Source organism: Numida meleagris, chromosome 3, assembly GCF_002078875.1.
Source record: "Numida meleagris isolate 19003 breed g44 Domestic line chromosome 3, NumMel1.0, whole genome shotgun sequence".
Classification (NCBI taxonomy): domain Eukaryota; kingdom Metazoa; phylum Chordata; class Aves; order Galliformes; family Numididae; genus Numida; species Numida meleagris.
The window spans coordinates 24,115,240-24,131,844 of record NC_034411.1 but is presented as its reverse complement, the minus strand read 5'-3'; the positions used below and the strand labels follow the sequence as shown (position 1 = coordinate 24,131,844).

Genomic DNA, 16,605 nt, shown 5'->3' with positions numbered 1-16,605 from the left:
CAGCATAAATTATTTCAGGCATGTTTTGCATAGTCCCTTTTTATATCTCTAGTGCAAAATCTACTTTGACTGCATGGCCCTGGAATAAGCCTGTTATTTTTCACATTTTATCTTTTTTGGAACCAGTATGCTACAACACAGCTTTCTTATTTTTCAACCCACATCCCCCTCCCACTTAAGGCAAAAAATAAAGTATTCTGCACCACTTGTAGAAGCAGAGGGACAGACTAGAGTGGAAATCCCCATTCACCAAGGGAAGGGTTTCCATCTCCAAAGGAAAACAAAACCAAAAGTTGAAGGCTGTGGTTAAGTTACTGCATGTGGTATAGCATCATGTCTTAGCTCAGTTGCCATCTTAAATGCACCAAACACTCAAAAGGAAAAGCTGTGAATCTTTGTAAAAGAAAAGACTAAAAAAAAAAAAGTTGGACAAATAAATAAGATTTCATCATCAAAATTAAATGCAGCAATGGTATGATTACAGAAGAACGGCACTGTGAGCAGCCACATAAAATTGTGGATCTACGAATACAATTACAGATGCAGGTAAGAACAAAACAGGAACTTGAGGTAAGACGCATACCCAAATCTTATTTCAAGAACAAATAATACAAAAAGTGTCCAAAATACAAACTTAGATACTAAAATATAATTTTTGTGTATGAGAGAAGGAAAAACTCCCTTCATAAAGTAATTTTAATGTGCATACATAAAGAGCAGGAACAGATCAGGTGAAAAAAGGCTTAAACAGTTGCAATAGGGAATGTTCAATCACCATTGTCCTTTGCTCCATCACATTTTTCTTCTATTCATAGATATTGCCCCTAAAGCCCTCTCAGAGATGTCTTGTTTTTTACATCCAGCTGAAATTTCATATTTAAGGTAAGATAAGAAAAGGTCTACATTATCTCTCTTTCTATTGTGACCATCTCCATTCTTTTGTGAATAGCAAAAGACAACCACGGCCAGTAAGGTGGTCAAGGAAAAAATACCTCAGATGTTGATGTATCAGCTCTAGTTTTTAGCCATACACGGCATATTTGTTACATGAAGAACAAATAAAACAGTTCATGCAATCTGAACACATGTCATTCTGTCAGAGTTCAGGCAGGGAGGATTTCTGAAAAACAGATTGTAAAATGACAGGTCTAATAACAAGGATTTGTATCAAGCATTCACTAATGATACTAAATTAGGAGAAGCTGCTGGTTTCCTTGAGGGTACTGAGGCCTTGCAGAGAGATCTTAAATTAAGAGAGCTGGGCAATCACCAATGGCATGAAGTTTAGTGAAAGCAGTGATGGATTCTGTACCCGGGATGGGGTAACTCTGGGTAAATATATAGACTAGGGGATGAGAGGCTGGAGATCAGTGGAGCAGAAAGTGTCCTGGGGTTTCTAGCTGACAACAAGTTGAATGTGAGCCTGCAGTGTGCAATGGCAACCCAAAAAGCCAGCCATGCTCTAGAGTTCAGCCCTAGGCTGAACAGACCTAGGTACTCAGCCTTTCCTCATATGGGATATGATCCAAACCCTGTATGACCTTTGTGGCCCTCTGCTGGATTCCTTCTAGGAGATCCCTCTCTGTTTTGAACTGGGGAGCCCAGACCTGGACACAGTAGTCTAAATAGAATAGAAGGGAAAGATCACTTCCCTTGACCAATATGCTGCCAACTCATATTTAGAAGACACTGATAGCATAAACTAGATGGAAGCTACATAGGCAAATAAGTTACTGCCACAGAAGAGGAGGGGATTGACCTCAGGATCTCAGAATTCAGGGTGATGGAGTTACAGACAAAAGCCTGGATCTAAAAACATTTACTGCTATCTCTTTAATTTTGAGTATTATAAACTGTTAATAACTGAATCTATGAGTATCAACATGACAGCCACAGGAAAAGCAAGGATCCTAATGTTTCAGAATAAAGACAGAAAATATCATCAGTTTACAAACACATGCATGATGCTCAGGTAGATAGCTAAACATATACCCTGGGAACAGTCACAATCAAGAGATTGCTTCTGAATAGGATTAATTTAGAGAAAGAGTTGATAGTGTCTTTGCGGATTCCCCGTCCCTGGAGGTATTTAAGGCCAGGCTGGATGGGGCCCCAGGCAATCTGATCTAGCACTTGATCTAGCAGTTGGCAACCCCACCTGTGACAGGGGAGTTGGAACTTGATGATCCTTGAGATCGCTTCCAAACCAAGCCATTCTATGATTCTGCTGGCCATCCAGGAAGAAACAGGATTTTGCAGTAGAAGCTTAGAAAGCTTGGCAATAATGGCAGAAGAACAAATTGGTAAAAACTGGCTATATGAACGCTCAGGTTAGAAACAGATTATTAATGAGTACTTGTCTTTCTTAACATACCTTTCCAAAACTGACTAGAGAAACGGTCCTGATTTAATGGTGGAGCTATACCAGTTTGTATATAATAAATTGTATTTCTGAGAATAAACAACTAGACTTGACAACACTTCCAGCCCTACTCTTCCATATCTTTTACATCTTCTGCTTAGTTCAGGTCTCTTTATTCTGATGACTGCACAGGACAGAACAGTAACTTAAAAACAATACAAGTATGTAACCAGAGGAGACAATGCAAGTGTTACCCTCCTGTATTCAAATGAACAGTCAAACAGTCCTGAATGCGTACTACAGGTATTCTTTATCAGTGGTACGCAGATGTTCTTTATCAGTCAGTGCGTGCTCCTTCTCAGCAATTACTAAATGTGCTCCTCTTACAGTGACACCTGCAATGCTAGTGATCCTCCAATAGCAAGAGGGCCTACATTAATGGGTGCCAAAGAGACCTGGCAATAGCATGATTTATTCCACATGCTCCCAGATCAACTCAAAGCACTCTGCCCATGCTGCTCAACTTTCTAGGATACTTTCACAGTAATGATAGTTGTCTGCACGTCAGTAATGAACAGCTTGTAAATTCAGCCTTGAGTGCTGCTCTTCCCTACATATGCTTTCCTTTATCTCTGTGTTGATATATCTCTGTCTTATTTACCCTCACCCTGAATGATCATACATTTACTTTGAGGGGCAGACCCCAAACAGCATATCGTTCCTCAGATGTGTAAGCAGCAAGTCACTCCCTCAGCAATGCAACTAACTTAAAGACAATAAAAAGACAAACAAAAAAAGCTGTGTTTCTAGCCATGTTTATTTGCATCTTTGCAAATGAAACATCAACATGCATAAACAGTTAAAGGAGCTTAAAGAAAGCAGATGTCTTACAAGACTTGCTATATCTTTCCCAAATATTTGAGCTGGACTATATCATAATTATTTTTAAATCTCTATGACAATTTCAAATTAGCTGAGGAAGTAAACTCAGCATAGGAGTAGTTCAACTTGTAGAATCCAATCACCTTCACACTGTATCCTAATTTGCAGCCAGTATGTAAAACTAGCTTGTTTAGTGAAACCCAAAGAACCTTTCCTTCCCTTCAAGGATGCAGTATCACTACAAAACCCTAAAGAAATTCAGCCTTATTCAATATTTAAAATTCACATAGGCTGAAACAGATTGCATTTGGTAAAACAAGGTTTTATCTTGGAACACTCAATTCACATTTGAGTCATTCTCCTGAAACCACTTCCTCTGAGGGACTATCAAGGTGAGTACAGGTTAGAGAATCAGACTTGCTATTAATCAATAGGAGTACTCCTTGTCATGTGATACCATCATGAGCCATGAGTTAAGTCTTTAAAGTAATAATATACATTAGTCACAGCAATTTTGGGAAAGGCAGAAGGAAGATGTTTGACCTTGCTAACTTTGGAAAGGATGCATGACATATTAGCTGATGTAACCATACAGGCTGAAATGGAATAGTCTCAGCTAGGCAAACATGTCTTCTTTCATTATAAGATTCTCCACAGCTGAGGGAGCTATGCTTTGTCTTCTCTTTGCAATCCAGCTCATATTTGCACTAATTTGTATTTTCTGGAGATCAGTTGTTGCATCTCTGTCTTTCATAGTTTAGGATTAGTAATAGGTCATCAAAAGATTATGAAATATAGAATATTTTGTTGGTCCTCTGCACCATCACCTGCCATTCTGACTGATCACTTATTGAGTAAAGGCCCTAAACTAGCATCTTAAGTTATTTACATACTCCACAGTAATTCATACAGTTGTGCTCCCCTCAAGGAGAAGAAATGAGGTTTTAAACAGTCTAAACACCATGGGAAACGGAAGGCTCTGCTCTTCATTGTGCTTTATTTGCAATGCAGAAATTTCCAAAATGGCAACAACAGCACCATTTTTGATAGGAGGCAGCAATGTGTTCACACAGCTAGTGGAAAAACAGCCTTCTTCAAAACTCTCTCATCCCCTTCTTTGCATATGTACATACTAGTCAGGTATGATGAGGTATTTCCCGTCTTGTTAAATCCCTTTCTGCTGATGATGGATGAGCTACCACGGGACACATGGAACTTGATATACTTCTCTAGACAAAGCAGGTGGCAGCTAAATATAGAGTTTGATTGAATTGAGCTGGATTCGTACAAGGAATAAAGTGCTCATTTTAAACTTGGTCTCTGTCTTACAGCTGTCACAATCTTGCAGCAACTAGTTCAAATTTGGAGAGTGTTTTAGAGGCCATCTTATTGTCTATGAACTTTGTGGGGAGGAAGCTTCTTATATTTTGTGAATATGGCATGGAATTTGGCTGAAGATGTTCATTTTTTCAGAATGTCTAGTCAGAAGTGGCATAGGTGAATAACACACATCTGTAGTTTCAATGGTTTGTTTCAGCTTGAGGTTTGTACAGACAATAAATATTTGCTGTACTTGGTTGCAGTTACAGTCCTCTATTTGAAGTCTGTTCTCTTTCTGCATACACATAATCATAGAATCCTTAGAGTTGGAAGGGACCTTTAAAGTTCATTTAGTCCAACTCTCCTGCAATGAACAGGGACATCTACAGCTTGATCAGGTTGCTCAAAGTCCCTTCCAGCCTGGCCTTGAGTGTCTCCAGGGACAGGGCATCCAAATCCTCTCTGGGCAACCTGTTCCCATGTCTCACCACACCCTCACTGTTAAAAAAAAACAACCAAACAAAAAAAACCACCTTTTTCCTTATATCCAATCTAAATCCCCCCTCTTTTATTCGAAATCATTTCCTCTTGTCCTATCAGCACAGACTCTGCTGAAGATTCCGTGCCCTTCTTTCCTGTAGCTCTCCTTTAGATACTAAAATACCATTGTCAGGTCTCCGCAGAGCCTTCTCTTCTCCAGGCCAAACAGCCCCATCTCTCTCAGCCTGTCCTCACAGGGAAAGCATTCCATCCCTTGAATCACTATAGACATTATGAAAACTACATGATTATTTAACTGCTACAATAAATTTCACTAATCAAACATGTTTCAGTGTCTCACTTCACTCTGATTTCTATCCACCACAATTAAATCCAATGTGGCCCAGGAATCTGCAGTGAACAGCCACTTCAAAATAATTATTAATTTTTGTTCCATATGTGGAATAGCATTTTTGAGGCATCATTAATACAGATGGAAACAAAGGTCATATAGATCCTAAATCTTGGCACAAGGGAGAGGAAAACACATTTCTGCATACTTTATAGGAAGTGGTTCACATTTCATACTCACGTATATTTGTAGATACACCCATACCAAAATTCATACTTACATAAGTGTATATAAGTGAACATAATAGAGACATGAGAGTAATACTAGTTTTCTTCATCCACAGTACATTAAGAAGATCAGTATACAAAATGACGCCTCCAATTTCAGGTTTGCAAAGTTAATCCTGTGAAAAATTTAGGATTACAACCTCCAGAGAACCAGTGATAAAGCAAGGGCAGAAGTTTTTCTTTTCAATCATCAGCAAACAGATAACAGAAGACTAAGGAATTGTTCAGAGTGCTGGGGAGTAATTCAGAAAACGCTACCTAAGCCAGATCCTTGGCAGACAACATTATTTTCTAAACTGTTTCTTTGAGAAGCTACAGCTCACAGTAAAAGCATGATCAGAATAAAGGTGTGTCACTTTTTAATTTCCCCTTGGCACAAACAAGAGCAGAACATACTCCTTCTCAAACATAACACTGCAAGAAAAGAAAAAAAAGGCTATGTGTCACCTCACTTAACATCTCTAAGGACGAGAGTTTTTCTTAGGTCTTTAAACAAATATCTAGATTCATAAAAATGTCTGTTTCTATGTTAACAGATTTTGACTTTTGTCATCAAAACATAATTATTCTGTCTTTGCTGTTCACAGGATGGAGTTCAAACTGAGCTAGAAAGCATAAAATCATCTCACCCTCTATTCATGAACCTACATTTTCTTGGAGCCACTATAAGAAATGATGTGAGAAATCTATTAGTTTGACAAACACTTACTGGAAAAGTTAGTCAACACTGAATTATACTCGGTTATATTATGGTATCCTAGCCTTTATGTAAGAGAATTTATATGCTTTGTGGTTCTAGATTTTAAAATACTATGTAGTTGACTATACACCACTGAAAATGTGTACCAGAAGTATTTAGGGAAATGCATCTTCACCTGTGCGCATAACCACACAAAGATAAAAGCAAGGAGAAAGCTCCTCTTTCTTTCTCCTATCCCTCCTAAGTCAAACAGTAAGCCATCTCAGAGCAGAAATGTACCCCGGACACTCCCCACAGAATAGAGATCAGCTGTTTCACATCATGCTGTCCCACGGCCCTTCCCTGTCCTGCAGTCTCTGCAGGGTGATTTGGCCAACTCCAAGGATGGGTTTCAAAGCCTACTGTTAACCTGTCATGCACAGAGGTCACTTAAATGAAACAGCTCTAAATCCTTTGAAGTTACTAAAAGACATTTTTGTAAGTTCTTTTGTACCTTCTGTCTGAAAATAAAACAAGGTGGACTTCTTACTTTACCTAGCCATGGATTGGAAGAAATATTTCAAGTACCTCACACCTACTTTATGCTTATGAGTTTCCTGTAGTTTCTGTGGGTTTTTTTGTTGTTGTTTTGTTGTTGTTGTTGTTTTTTAACCTACAATAAGAATTTTCACAGAAGCCCAAGGAAGCTAAATATGCAGCTTCTCTGGAGCTGTTCTATGAAGTCAGAAAATTCCAAACATAGAAAACCGGAGATACTGATAGGTTTGACTTACGTACAAAGGACACATAGGTATGTGTCCCATGCGGTTTAGCTTGTTGACAGGATTCTCACAATCCCAGTTGTGCACTGAATGTGCCTTCCTATTTAAAACCTATTTTGAAAACTGAAATCTTAAATACATTGAGCAAGACTCATTCTCTAGGAAAACACAATTTGACAGTACGTTTATCTCTTGGCACCTCATACACATAATGAAAGGAGATAAAAGAATATACAAAGGAAAACATGATAAAGCAACCCTGGAGTACTCAAAGATATTTTTTACTTTTTTTTTAAATAATGGCAACACCCTTGCTGACACTTCAGGAATTTCTGACAATACAGAAATTTACTGACATTAAAGCAATTTCTTACTATGACTCTTCATCCAACCACTGTGGGCTGCAGTTACCACAAAATTTTCTTCTACTCTTTGCATGTTACTTCATGGCAATTACTATGATAATTAGACAAAGCATTTACAAGTATCAAGTGCCTCTTTCATAAAATCTCACATTCTGTCCTCACTACTTCAGTTCCCTAGCACGTACTTCACACGCATATACAACACACAAACACAAGCGTTTCTAATCACTGAATAGTAGAGGATGATAACCTGTATAGTTTCTCATGAAAGCAATTCCATGAGCTACCTACACAGACACCTCTGCAAACAGCTCAAAATATCAGCTTGAGAAGATAAATAACATGGTGCCTGTTTCCAGAGCTCAGAACATTAGTTGTTATGAAAGTAAGCAATTTTCCAGCATTAAAAATCCTCTCTCCTTCCCTTCTTCTACATGAACAGTAACTTGACAACAAGCTTTTATTTTAAAAGTCAGAAATAGCAAAGATAGAAAATAAATATACAGATTATTTCTACAGTAACTTCACAGCAAAGGGTAGTTTGCAACATGGCTGCAAGACCTGGAATCAATTTGTCAGTGAGCTATTTGAAAGTTACTCATTCCCCCATTCCTAGACTCCAGGAGGCTTGGGGTGGGCAGACAACAAGGGGGGGGAGCTAATTGAAAGCAGTTCAACTCTGCCTGTGAGAAATCAAATGGCAGAAACTATTTGCCTGGCTCACTTGAATGTGAGCAAAAACTAATCCACAGACGATCTTACTGAGGACTCAAGCCTACAGTACACAGCACCATGCAGAGTACCAAAAATCTGAGAGGTTACCCTGTATTCCAGTGAGGTCACAGCTCAATAACTAGATTGAAGTTTTAAGCAAGATAGACACTTATTTTCTTTGTTAACAAAAAATAATGTCATTTATGAAATCTGAAGGCAAATTAAGCTTCTATGTAGAAGATGTATCCCTACAGATAAGCATAGACTTATAAAGAAGAAAAGGAAGTTAGATTGTTTTTCCACTACCATTAATGTTTATTAATGCACTTGTATTAATACGCAATTATTCTCCTGAGAAAGCACAGATATTTATGCTTTATGACTGGAAATCAGTTATTTATTATGTACCTGCAGCTGCTGCCAAGAACAGCTTATCAATAAAGGAGCTCAACTCCTGATTTCAGCTGTAGCATGATTCATTAAGACATGTAGAAAGCAGTAGCTACGCTGCACATCACCTAGCTCCTGCCTTTAAGGTAATTAAGTGCGAATGCTTACTGGAATTTCCAGTGGAAATTCATGCAGTTACTCCTTGGCAAACCCACAGATGTTTCTGGCTCTGCATTTTCAAAAAAGTTAAATATGAATTCGAAGGAATGGATGTGACATCAACAGATAATCCTCCTGATTGCAGCATGTTTCTGATGTTGTCCATGAGCCAGTATCCATGCTCAGAATTCCTGCACTCTAAAATAAATATTCTAATTATGCACCACATCCTAAGGGTCCAGCTTTCCCAAAAAAAGTGCAGGAAAATCAGTTCTGCACTTGCGTTCCATTGCAATAGCAGAATTAGCAGAAACTTGTGACAGAGACACAAGACAGAGCAGCTTACCTTGATAATGAAATGTTCAGAATCCCTAAGCATTAGTATTAAGAAGCTCCAAATGAATTAGTAATTAGGAAGCTTTTGAAAAACAATTGCCTTCTCATTTCAAGCCTAGGGTATTCAGTAAACAAACTGCAAACTCTCCTACAAGTCTGCCATTCACACCCGATTTTACCCATTTCTTTTTTTGCAGTAGCAACTGTTCCAGCTTGAAGAGCATTTGCAGTAACTTGAATTTCCAACCTTACTGTTGGAAATTGTAACAAGAGCTGGAGGTTATTCACCTGCGTAATCCATTTTCAAGTGCTAACACTGGACCTATGATACACCATTTCCCTAATTGCTATGTCCTTATTCCTAGGCAGGTCACAACAGAGTTAGGCTGGCAAGAAGTGAAAACTGAAGGGGGAATCCTTGGCTAGACTGCTGTTTGAGCATTCGTTTTCCTTCAGTCATACTTTCTTGTGGTGGCAAGGAAATTTCTTCCCTGTACATAATAATATGTAAAATTTCTGTATATTTTTTGCTGCAGCCAAGTGAAGAATGGTTTCCTTATACATGTTATCAGTGCACCGTTTTTCCATCTTCTGTAAACACTTATTTTTGTGGACAACTATTCCTTCAGGATTTCACAGCAAAAGACATGTGTAATCACCATACTACTTTTCTTGCATATAATCATTAAAAATACATTGAAAGATTCATTTTCCAGACGCAGACTGAAACTCTGCAACATGCAGTTTGCTTTCCCTTTCAGATATGTAATGAAAAGACAACTTTCCAAAGAAAATAAAAACTTCATATGAAAAAAAAAATAAACCTGACCAAAACTGATTTTCTATAAAAAAATAAGTTAGTAGTGAAAGCTTTCAACATATCCGAACCTTTCTTGGATGCTCCATATAAATAGGATGCTGTCGCATTTACAGGAAAAATAAATGAGAGACAGATTTGTTATCAAAACCTCAACACTTTCAACTCATATGTTTTTAATTCAGGCATAACAGCAAGTAAGGAAAGAGAAAAACATGGAAGAGGAGAAAGATCTGATTACTAATAGCATGTGGATCTGCTAGCAAACAGGACGAAAACAGCTTAAACTAAACTAGACGAGATAAGTAGTAATCCAAATACTTGTTTCCACACAAATGTTCTACATTCATGAAAATAGGAAACATGAACTAAATTAACGAATGCTACTATTTGAGGGACCTTACTCACATTCAGACTAAAGCATTTTATTCCACTATAAATATTTAAAGAATTCCCAAAGTGATAGAGAGTAACTGTAGTATCTTGCAGAATGTAATCTTAAGAAGTCAGATGAAATTTTGAAGTCAGAAGCTGCTTTGACACAAATATTTTAGCTAGATGTTTTCTGTGAAAACTGTTTTAGAGGAAGATAGTTACTGGAACACATGATCAAAAATAAAGAGCAATCCTCTGAAGAAATTCAGGTCTGCTGTTCTATTACAAAAGCAGATAAACTATTGCTGCAATTCATTTTATTTTATTCACCATCCCGGTTTACTTCAGCTGCAAAATAAGTTACCTACTGACTGACTGTTATTGCCAATATAACTCTTTAGCACAGTCTGTGTGTTGGATTTAGCTCTTCCCACATCCTGACCAGGGCAAACTGGAGCCAAACAGTCAATTCTGGCTAAAATGCAGGGGACCAGTGACAACAAATCAAACCTGTTTCCAGAAAAGCAGAGTATACAGTTTGTGTTACACATGAAGTTATTTTGCCTCTGCCATGATGCTTAGCAGAAAGCAGACCATTCTCTGTTAAATCAAGATATAAGGACAGGATAGACAGAATAAAATTTACATATATAGATAGTTATTGGTGCATGCAGCACATTAGAGGAAGCTCACCGTACTGGGTTGCATTTGACCATCCAGATGTCCTTGGCTGCTTAGTACTCTTTCCAGAGCCAAACCAGGGGCATTCTTGGCTTCAGATAAATTTATATTAGTCCAGCACATCCCAGTCTTCAGTTCCCTTGACACTGAGTTTTCTTTGTAAACCAAGAGGAAAACAGGATATCTGCAAATTAAAAAAAAAAAAAAAAAATCACAGCATGTTACTGTGAGCTTGCAGTACATGTGTCATTTCACAGTGGACATAATCCAACATGCTTACCTATTTTTCAAATTTAGGGAAGAATAGAAGCCAATTAACTTTCTTGGGCAAAACAATGTTACTGCTTGAATGCAAAAATCAATTTTCATCTCTGTGAACTTGGTTTATAAGGACTGAATTGGAATCACTATAGAAATTTTCCAGGAGATATTTCCTAAAATGTTACCACGTATGTACATTGTAGTCACAGAGAATAAATGACAAACAGAATACATGGTAACAACAAGGGAATTTTCTACAGCTACTGCAGTGAAATATTTGCATCTCTTGGAGGACAAATATTTTAGATAAAATACACAAATACTGCACACAGATTTCCTAGAAGCAAGTACTGTCATGTTTCCTATCATCTTTAATAGAACCGTGATTTAAGGACACACTGCATTAGGTAATTTCTTAAAACTCATTTCTACCAACAGATCACGATACGAACACACAAATTAGAAGTTTAAGTTTAGCAAACAGTGAATAAAAAGTATAAATAGAGATAAGAACTTCTCAAAGATGACAAGTTTTCTTGTTGCATAAGTTGCTCTGAAAGTAACATCTCCTATTTATTTTTATGGAAACTATAACATATATGAAGAGCACGCTAATGCTATCTGAGAGAGCCTTTCTGCCACTGTCGTGGGGAGGTAGCTGCCACCCTACTAATGATGACACCACTCCATATTAAAGTATACAGCAGATCTTATTGGCTGGTATAACCAGTAACTGCTGCATTGGGCTCTATTTGATAGAGCAAATTCTCAGCTAAAAACACTATTTTTGAACAGTCACCACCATTAGTTACGCATTTTCATCCGTGATAAACACGAGCCTGCATGTTGTGTTTGTAACAATCTGTACCAGCAGAGACGACCCATCGTCACTATCACCACTGCTGAAACGCATCACCCACCACATCACTGTGCTCACATCCACTGTTTGGTCTCCAGAAATGTTCAGCAAGCGTTGATGAATGTCAGTGGGTGCCATTTTTTTCTGCAGAATTCAAATTCTGAAGGAATTCAGTTTCACACCTTTGCTTCATACACATTTCCATGTCAGATGTCATTTTGCCAGACTGCCCCCCTCTGCTGCTACCTGTCACACGGCAACAACATGTAATCGAATATTGGCGGGAAGGTTCAGCCTCTGCTCCCGTACCACCAACCACCACCTCTGACATCATGGGCCAACATCATAAAATAGGAGGCATTACTTCTGGAGTAGCTCTCATATATGAAAACTATTTGGAGTTGCCCATCCTCAAAACAATTAAAGAGAGGCCAGTCAACCAAAGACAAGTGCAGCCTATAAACTTTCTAAAAAGCTAACACAAGTCCTTTGAAGAAACTCACTCCTTCCAAAACCAACCATGACTGCAAAGGGTTCTAGAACTGAAAAGCTGCTGCTCTCTATCATACGTATGCACTATTTGTGTTTTTCCCTTCCATTCATCCACTCATACATGCGCAGATCTGTCTTCTTTGTTTTCTGTAACTATCCCACTTTCCCATTATATTGTGACCTCCACAGCCTCTGCCTCCCAATCCCCTTGACTCCCTTAGCAAAGTGGTTAGAACCTTTGAGGCACGAATTATTCCAAACACAGTCAGCACCTCACCCCACAAAAAGTTTTCAAACATGCAATCATTTTGATTCTCCCTTTCCAAAACAGATCCAGCAGAGCTAACAAAGCCAGCAGAGGACTACAATGGCACACTGCAAACTACACTCAGGAAATTATTACGTAGACTTGTCCTCTCTACTCCAGTCTGAGAAAATTCTCATAAAGGTGATGTTACTAGCAAAATCAATGTTAAGAGGGGCTTATTATTTACTGTGTTATCCATCACAAGACTTACTGAATAGCAATCAAAACCAGCAGTGGCTAGGTTTAACCTATCCAGGACAAGAATACTTTGTTTGGTGCAGAGCATCTTAATCACAATAGGGTAAATGAACTACACTATGATGGATCTGACCCTGCTGTCCAAGGAAGGATCAGACAGTTATGTTTAACTTGCACTTACCGGTTTCATTCTTAGCCTCTAACCATTGTTTAGATAAGCACATAGGTATCTAGTCTACTAAGACTATTGCATTTTAAAATCCATTTCATGGAATCCATTACTGCATTTTGTCTCCCTGGAAGTCCAGTTTCAAAAATAAATAAAGTCTGCAGGATTTTTCACACCTCCAAAGAGCTGTGCTTACCTGTCAAGTTGTATACTTTTACGTCACTGTTACTTTACAGGAAAAAGGAAAGACTACATTTTGGCGACTGAAACTGCCAAGATAGGCCTAGCAATCCTGCAGCTTTCTATAAAGAGACGTTGTGAAGCTAATAAAGTTGAGTATTTTCAAAATTTTTAGGTGTAAAATTCTGATAAAAAATGAAAAAAAAATTTCTTTGCTGGAATATCAATGGATTAATCTACAATACTGATAAATGAGGTTATTCTATTGAGGTGTATTAATCTTTTTTTTCTGCTGTTGTACAGTATGTCACGTGTACATAACTGAAAACAGCCATAATTTCTGAAGTTTTCTGTCTGCAGGCTGTTAAGAAAGAAGGCACAGAGACCACCCTTCAGTACATAACTGGCAGAATCACAATCAAGGTATTATACTTCCAGAAGTCCACATTCAAAATTAAGAATAGTGTTAATTGGGCCTCAAAATACAACTCACTGCATTAAATCCAAACAACATGTGTGTGTGTATGTATGTATATATACATAGAACATATTGCTATGTCACGAAACATAAGCCATGATGAAAATGGCATCTTGTTTTAAACATCTCTCACTAACTCCATGAAATACAACTGTGCCTGGATCCAAAACCACAAATACAAGAAAACTCTTCACTTCTTCCTTCATCGCCTAAAGTGTTCTTTCATGCCTAGTTTCTTACGCTGCAAAGCACCACATTCTAGTCTACAAAGACATAAAATGCACTACAGGAACTACTAATTCCCTCCCTCAAGTATGTAAAAAACTAAATTTCCTAAATTGGTTGTTCCAGTCAACTCTGTTCTTCATTAAGCAAGGCATACAATTCAAAAATACATTTTGGATAAAAGTCTCAGAATCTTCTGAGAAAGACCCTCAGATATCTGAACAGTTAGCTTACAAAAGGATTTCTAAGAGGTATCTTGCATAAAACAAACCATTTGAGTTCAAGTCCTATTCAGAACATATATATAGCACTAGCATTTAAAAACAATCAAGAACACTTGACCAAAGTCTGTTCCTATCCTCTTTACCTGCCAAGAGCCACACCAACATTTTCACATTAGAACTAGTGTGTTTGAAAATAGTGTGTATATATATATAATATATTTTTTTTTATAAAGAAGTTTGTCAAAGTATTTCTAGTGTATTGCTGATCTTGGCAGTACAGCACTGCCCATGAACACAGTTACCATGCAGGGTTTGTACAACCACGTCTAAATCAGTTCGTGTTCCCAAGAGCTCATATGCACAGAACACAAATTTCCAGATGTAGCTTCTACTAGACAAAAGGAGCATGTTTTTAACTTCAGAAGTTAGGATTTTAAAAATCCATTACACTTATTTGCAAATGGTATTGGCTGACGAATGCTATCTGCACAACCAATAAATGCTAACAGGAAATTATTTCTACATGTGTTTGGCACACTATTAGCAGTGTTGAGACTTTATTTATTTTGAGAGCTCACTAGAGAACAAAAGTTCTTTTAAGTCATCTTTAAAGCTTTTACAGCTTAATCTCAATTTCCACTTAGAGTTTGGGCAGGGGATTAAAATGGAGGAAGAAATATTCCAAATATTTTGGCAATACAGTTTCCCACCCCTGCCATTCGTAAAGGAAAAATAAGAATTTTTAAATTGTTTTTTATTTTAGATAAATCAGCTCATATCTATCATTCAAAAACATTTCCCATTTCTTCCAGGACTTTCATGTTTTTCATTTCTTCTCACGTATCTTCACATTGACCAACCAATTATACCATTTTGCCTTTTAGATCCTAAAATTAAAGTTTTAAGGCCGCATTAGGCCTGAACCTAATACATGATTTAGGTAGTATTTAGAAGTTTACAACAGCAATTTCTAGGCTGTGCCATCTACAAATTGAAGAGCTTATACCTTAAATCCGTACAGCAGAATGTTGCCAGTATAAATCCTGTTTTTAAGATAACTGCCTGGAGCCTAGCAGCATTTTCTAGGGCTGTTGTTAGGTTACCTACATACAAATGATATTTACATTCTTTGAAAGTTTTATTTTTTAGGAATAATTACATCAACAATGTACTGATTTTTATGCAGTACTGGTACATAGTTCCTGTTTCCTGCATGGCTGTGATTAAGGTAGCTGGATAAGAGAATCAGGGTCCTGTTTTTGGTACTTATCAAAAATTCATAATTACCTAATCATATGAATTTAGTAGCATGTGGTTAAAAATAATAATTAAATGTATCAACTACCAGTAAATTATTAGACTCCAGAAGATCTGCTTGGAACATTTGCTAAACCTTAGAATGATTTTAAAACACGGTAGTCTTTATTAGCAGACACCATTTTTCAGTTCATGAATGCAAAACAGATACAGAAAGCAAGGTTAGAGGTAGGATTCCTACCACCTGACCTTTAGATTGTGATAAATAAAGGATTGGCAGGAGGAAGAAGAAAGGCTATAATAAAATTGACTACATATCCTTTATTTACGCAGACTGATAAAGCTGATGAGTCAATAGTTTCAGTGCAAGATTTGAGGTTTCTTTACCTTAGAGATTTTTTTCTCATGTTGCTTTGGCTCACACTCTTAAGTTGATAGAGTTACCAAGAGACCTCACAAGTTACTTGGCAACTTGCAGGAATTGTTTTTATTTACAAGATTGGAGGGAAATATTTTTTTTATTCTTGAAAAAGAAGTTTAGAGCCATATCTATAGTGTACAGACACAGTAACACAATTTTTTTCATAAAACTGAAAGCCTTTCAAATAAAGGATTTCTTTAAGAGTTCCTAATTACTCCAAAACAATAAATTACAGCTGTGGATGATACATACATTGCCTTCTACTGAACACTGAAGTCTTATTAGGACTGGACAAGGAAACTGCAAGATTTCTTTTAACAAATTCCTTCCTTTGGCAGGAATTTCTTTCTCTGCATTCATGTTATTTTAAGACACTTTCATTTGATTATTCAATATTTTCCACCACTGACTAGGTGATGAATAGGCTTGCCACCTGGCTTAATTTCCCTTCCCCTCTCCCAATCTGAATACTCCTTAAGACATGAAAGCCAAAGGAAATGGAAAAACTGCCAGAGATTTTTTTAATGCCTTCAGCAAGAAAAAAAAAACAAAC

The 16,605-nt window shown here is 37.4% G+C and overlaps 1 protein-coding gene across 14 annotated transcripts in view; it reads right to left on the bottom strand.

The window, feature by feature from the left end:
• MTA3 (metastasis associated 1 family member 3) overlaps positions 1 to 16,605 on the bottom strand; it is a 696,451-nt gene that overhangs the window by 398,988 nt on the left and 280,858 nt on the right. For all 14 annotated transcript variants that reach the window (XR_002436305.1, XR_002436306.1, XR_002436307.1 and 11 more), the window contains exon 21: positions 10,994 to 11,165. The gene's annotated coding sequence lies outside the window, so the exon portion shown is untranslated. The remainder of the gene's footprint in view (positions 1 to 10,993; positions 11,166 to 16,605) is intronic.